The 6,225-nt window shown below is 33.0% G+C and overlaps 1 protein-coding gene across 2 annotated transcripts in view; it reads left to right on the top strand.

The window, feature by feature from the left end:
- LOC107664101 (serine/arginine repetitive matrix protein 3) overlaps positions 1-6,225 on the top strand; it is a 70,025-nt gene that overhangs the window by 33,983 nt on the left and 29,817 nt on the right. The window lies entirely within an intron of this gene.

Raw genomic sequence — 6,225 nt, 5'->3', positions numbered from 1 at the left:
TGTCTCTGTGTGTGTGTGTGTGTGTGTGTGTGTGTCTGTGTGTGTCTCTCTCTGTGTGTGTGTCTGTGTGTGTGTCTCTGTGTGATATTTTGTGCTTATAATCAACAACTTAAAGTCAAAATGTTTATAATTGTTTTATATTTGGCATTTACATTGATTCCATTCACCTTCTTCACTGCACTGGAAAAACAATTTTCTTTAAAACAGTTTTCTCTAAGAAATTGCTAGTAAATTTCACAAATAATTACAAAGAAATGGCAAGTAACACATTGAATAAAACATGGAATTTTGAATTAGAAAGACTGAAATAGTATTTTCTCATTAAACGTACTCCAATAATCTTTATTTTATTTATACTTCAATATGACTGCAATATTTGCACTTTACAAAGGAAACGTGATTTTTTTTTTGTGCATGAGATGTCACATGAACAGCAAAGACATGAAGGAGAATATGAAATCACAGTGCATTGTTGCCTGTGCTGTTATTTTATTTAAAGTAGTTCTTGCATTATTTCTGAAGCAGAAATGCAACGGTATTTCTTCATGCACTGAGGTCTAAACTAAGCAAATACCAGAACAGAAACACTTGATTATATGGATTGTTGCATTCTGAAATGTGTCAGAGCACAATTCATAATTCACAATTGCATTCTCAATATTGCCACAAAGTCCTCTTCTGTGGCCAGTTTTCTTTTTCAAGTCAGCTATTGTCTTGGCAGTGCAACAATTCAAAGAGAATCCTGCAGGGTGAGTTCGTTAAAGTGCTGACATATTAAGCTAACTAGTTATCTGACTAACATATCTGGTTTAAAGGCACAAACTATCGAAGGAAAGTGTATCGTTCCTTTGAGTACTGATTGTGAATTTGAATTGAATCGACTGCACCGGAAGTTGGATTGTAATTTGAATCGGAATGACAGGAAATGGAATTTGCTGAATTACAATGAAAAGAAATTCAACATTCTGGGAAATTAATTGGATTAAATTAATTAATCCATAAAAATTAATTTATTAAATATGATGAAATATATACATTCCCATTCAGATGTTTGGGGTCAGTAAAGAAATGACTTTAATTCATAAAAGAATCACGTTTATGAAGCAGCACAACTGTTTTCAACACTGATAATAATATTAAATATTTCTTGAGCAAATTCTGAAGATCATGTGACACTGAAGACTGGAGTAATGATGCTGAAAATTCAGCTTTGCATCACTGAAATAAATTATATTTTACAATGTATTCACATAGAAAATAGTTAATATTTTATTTATATTATATTTATATTAATATATGAAATTATAATATTTCACCTTATTGCTGTTTTTACTGTATTTGTGATCATGAAGATCATGTGACACTGAAGACTGGAGTAATGATGCTGAAAATTCAGCTTTGCATCACTGAAATAAATTATATTTTACAATGTATTCACATAGAAAATAGTTAATATTTTATGTATATTATATTTATATTAATATATGAAATTATAATATTTCACATTATTGCTGTTTTTACTGTATTTGTGATCATGAATGATTACTGAATGTAAAACTGGTAACTAAACTAAATTTAAAAAAAATTACTTGGAAAAAAAGCTGAAATAAATATATGATATATATTATGTAATATATTGAAATTAAAATAATATATAAATGATAATATATATATAATATTTTCATCTATATAAATATTAGATGAAAACTTGCAGTAATGCAGTCAGTCTCTCTACATTATAATGTGATAAGAATTTGCATATATTTGAATATTTTTGCAATATACTTCGTTATTATTTTTTTATGCTTTAACTTGGTGAGCATAAGAGACTTCTTTGAATAACATTGTAAAATCTTACTGACCCCAAACCTTTGAACTTTTTAAGTGGTTTTAACTAAATACAGCCTTTTTTGTAGTTAAAAATGACAGATTTGTGAATTTAATTTCATTTGAATTCTCCTTCTTTAAAAGTCAATCTCAGCCCAGTTCTGAGCGCTCCACAGCGCTGCAGGAAGCAGTAAAGCACATGGCCTGTAATGCTGCTGTATTTGTGATGTGGCCTGACTGACGTCTGCGCTCGGCCCGCGTCTGACGGCCTTCTGAAGCAGCTCTGAGTGTCTCTAATTAAACAGCAGCTGTGTGACCTTGAGGCAGAATGAATGATGGTGATAAAGCACACAAACACTGCCGCGGGGGAACCAGCTCAGTGCACAAAAGCTGATGAAAGATTTGCTTCAGTTCAGGATTAGAAATCTGCTAACGTGCTTAAATGCTTAGTGAATGAGGTGCTGAGTGGGCCTGAATTTCTGCTTCCATTCATCAACACACATCAGAGAAACAGAGGAAAGCATGTTTGGTTTATCAGCAGTTTAGTTTTGCATTCCATGTGTAGAACGGATAGTTTCAGTCCTGTCATCTGATTGGTCAATCCAGTGATCCTGTGTATATCACTGCACAGCTGCCATAGAGAGACTATAAACATTAGTTTACATGACGACACCAATCTTGACAAAGAAAATAAGTTTGAATGAAAATGCGTGTCCTTAATTTTATTATAAGGGATAAGGGATAGTTCACTCAAAAATGAACCTTTCAATTTTTTTAATTTTAAAGTATTTTATTGGCATGATTGTGTTTATACAATATTGCAAAAGCATTATATACAAAAAAAATGACAAAAAATAAATATACAGTACAATATAACCATCACAAAAACTGTTATAAAAAAGATTTTAAAAAATATGAAAGTCAATACAATGAAATTCAATGAGGTCCAGTGTTATTTTAGTATTATTTATATTCTATTATAGTATTTATTTATATTTTGAATTAGCTTTAATAAGACATAGCTCTTGAATTAGCTTTTTTTTCAGTTTTCATTTTTATTTTAGTTTTAAGTTTTAGTCAACTTGTTATGTGCTTTTATTATGTTTATATTTCTGTTTAGTTTTATTTTATTTCAGTTTTAATTTTAGCCATTTTGTACTTTATTATTTTATTTTTATTATTGGACTTTTTTATTTCAAGTTTTGCAACTAATATTTATATTTCATTTTATTTCAGCATTATTTCAATAAAGAAAATTATTTTTAATAGCTTTTGTTTTAGTTGACAATAACAACACGGAATGACATAAGTGAAAGTAAATGATAACAGAATTTTTATTTTTGGGTGAAATAGAATAGAATAGAATAGAATAGAATAGAACCAATGCTTGTCAAAAACCTAGTAGAATATGGCCCCTTTAAAAGTGAACTGTGTAATTTCTGCACCAATAGCGCCAACCAGTGGAATTATGAAAATAATGACTGTTTCAAACAGGTTTCCCAAAGATTGCATGTCTGTCTGTATAAAGTCACATGTACAGTATGAAGACCATCTCAACTTTATTTTCATTCTCTGCATCCTCTTATTAGTGGAAATGGATTTTTGCTTGTTAGGAGCTCTGAGTAATAGTTATTAGATTGATGACGATGTTGTGGAGCAGGATGTTGGAGATGGAGGAGGGTGGTGGATCAGCCATCTGGCAGCGCGCACACACACACACACACACACACACACTCTGCATGATGACTAATTGTGCTCTGCTCTAGGAGATGTTGGCTCTCCATATGTTCGCCCCGGTGTGAGTAGCAGCAGACGGCGTGCTGCTCTGTGAAAGCCAGACGAGCTCTGTGTAGCATTTGCTGAAGATCTGGTTTTCTTGTGTTAAACATGGTTCAGCGGCCGCTCTGTTTGTACAAGAGACCTCCACGTGTCATCCTTGAGGCTTTTTAAATGGACAGTGCAGCCAAAAATAACATTCTGTCATCATTTACTCAGCCTCATGTCGATCCAAACCCGCATGACTTCATTCCTGCAACACAAAAGAGTCCTTCAAGCTGTTTTACATACAAGAACTAAAAAGCAGCATAACCGTAGCCAGCATGACTCTTGCGCTGTATAACAAATCATATGATAGTTTTGTGTGAGCAGTATTATTTGCTGAAAAACTTGCTCTTCATTGTTGCGCTCGAATTTCATTATTCATGTATGCGTATTCAAACGTGACTCCTGAAGTTGCATCACTTCAAGTTTGGCTTAATGTGCATCTCGTGATCAAGTTTGAAGAAGCGTAATGAGATTTGAGAGCTTGTAGAACCAAGAATATTGTATAAACAAGAATATATATAACCAAGCATTTAGGGGTATATAGAAAGAAAAAGAAGAAAAACATTTTACATTTTAAACAATTGCATAGTTTGTATTTTGTAAGTTTTTACTTTTAGATATAGTTTCCAAATACATTTAAATGTCAGTTTTAAATGGTTAAATTCTCTCAAACCAGTTGCAGTAGCAGTATATGGTATTTAAGAAAGACAGTCATAGGTTTGGAATGACATGAGGAAGAATAAATGATTTCTAGGTGAACTGTCCCTTTAAATGAAGGGCTTGTCTCTGTGCATCAGAGATCAGTGAGATGCAGGATAATTGAAGGGGTGTTTCACAGAGAGCGGCGGGGGAATTAAATGTTATAATGGCGACTGGAGGCTCTTCTCTGATGCTGTGGATATAAACCGATGCGACACTCCCCCCGTAAAGTCTTTAACCCTGTAACCTCTTCTATACAGCCTGCCCCAACACACACACACACACACACACCTACAAGCGTTTGTGCTTCACGCATCTTGATGAGCAGAGGTGTGCTGTTACTCCAGTAAGGAATGATGCAGTTCATTGTGTAACTGGATTCCTCGATGAGTCTGAGGCTCATTAATATGCATGAGGGCTCCATGTGAACCCTTTTATTGGACTTTAGCATTTAACCTTACTGTAAACCACCAACCAATCAGATCAACTCATGCCACGTTAAATAAACACTTATTTCAAGTCAAGTCCAATGCAGATCTTGGTTTTGAAAGTACTTTTAGACTTGTTTTTAGAGGTGGAGTGATGAAAAAGGCATTTGTGAACATGCATTGTCAGGTTTTTGGGTAGAGGAATGAATTATGAATCAAATGATTTATGAAATGTTGATTGCATCATATCACCATAGTATGAGAAGAGAAATTTTAAAAGTTTTAGTATTGTGTTAATTCAAAAAAATACAACAAGACACACTTATAGCTAAGTTGTTATTGGTTTTTCATAGCCGTAGGTTGTGTGCTGTTGTATGAGAACTAAATAATGAACAAATTCATGTTTATGAAGCCTACTTTTCCTTCACTAGATTCCAAAACTTTTTAATCCACTTAATTTGAAGGAAAACATGCTGTTTCTTGATGCATTACTCTTTTAAATGTTTTAAACATCAGGTCTTTCTCTTAATAAATAATAAACTAATAAATAAGTAAAATAAAATAACACCTAATTTCAACATTTATTCTCCATATCCAGTCATCTTCTCTGAGATCAGATAGCAATGTCCGTTTCAAACCTTTTGAGCCAGTTCTTTTTTAATGAACCAGTTCACAAATCACATTTAACGATTCATTTATTAATTCAGCTGATTAAACTTTCAGCAGTAAACAAAACAACTGTTTTTGAACATTTAAAACTTTCAGTTTTTTACATTTTCAAAAACCTTTTTATGTTTGTTTTACATGAACGTTGAGGAAACATTCCATTTTGTTGTGAGAATTTTACTTTTGAATGTTTTCTGAACATTCTGAAACAAGTAGTAACATTTTAAAAACGTTAGATAAATTAGATTTAAAGTTTTGAGAACATTATTAAAAACCAGATAACCGAACAAACATTCTACTAACATTACTAAGAGAAAACTTGTTCATAACTTTGAGAGAACCTTTCCAGAATGTTAAACACCTAAATTGATCTTGTTCTCCAAATTATGCACAATAAAACCAGTTTCTTTCACTGAAATAAAATCTGCATGAGTTGACAATTTGTCAGTACAGTCTGCACCATTAATATTGATATTATTGATCAATAAGCTGCACTTCCGGTTTGTTGCGCCGTCCTCTATAATCCATCTCTATATGCTCTGCATTGAACCGCCGGCTTCATTAGGTGCACAGGGGAGTATGTGCTATTAAACGAGGTTAATCAGCACTATCGATTCACAGTTAAACAAAACAGACAAAAGGTGCTTTAATGTCCCAGGAGTCTTCTGCTAATGATGGTGACTTTGCTCTTGTCATTATTATCTAATTGGCTTAATAAGGCCTTATCCATTGTGGCCAGAATGTGTGTGTGTGTGTGTCTGTGTGTGTGTGTCTGTGTGTG

This window comes from Sinocyclocheilus anshuiensis, unplaced genomic scaffold, assembly GCF_001515605.1.
Source record: "Sinocyclocheilus anshuiensis isolate Anshui unplaced genomic scaffold, SAMN03320099.WGS_v1.1 scaffold245, whole genome shotgun sequence".
Taxonomy (NCBI): Eukaryota; Metazoa; Chordata; class Actinopteri; order Cypriniformes; family Cyprinidae; genus Sinocyclocheilus; species Sinocyclocheilus anshuiensis.
This window is presented reverse-complemented; position numbering and strand designations above follow the sequence as displayed.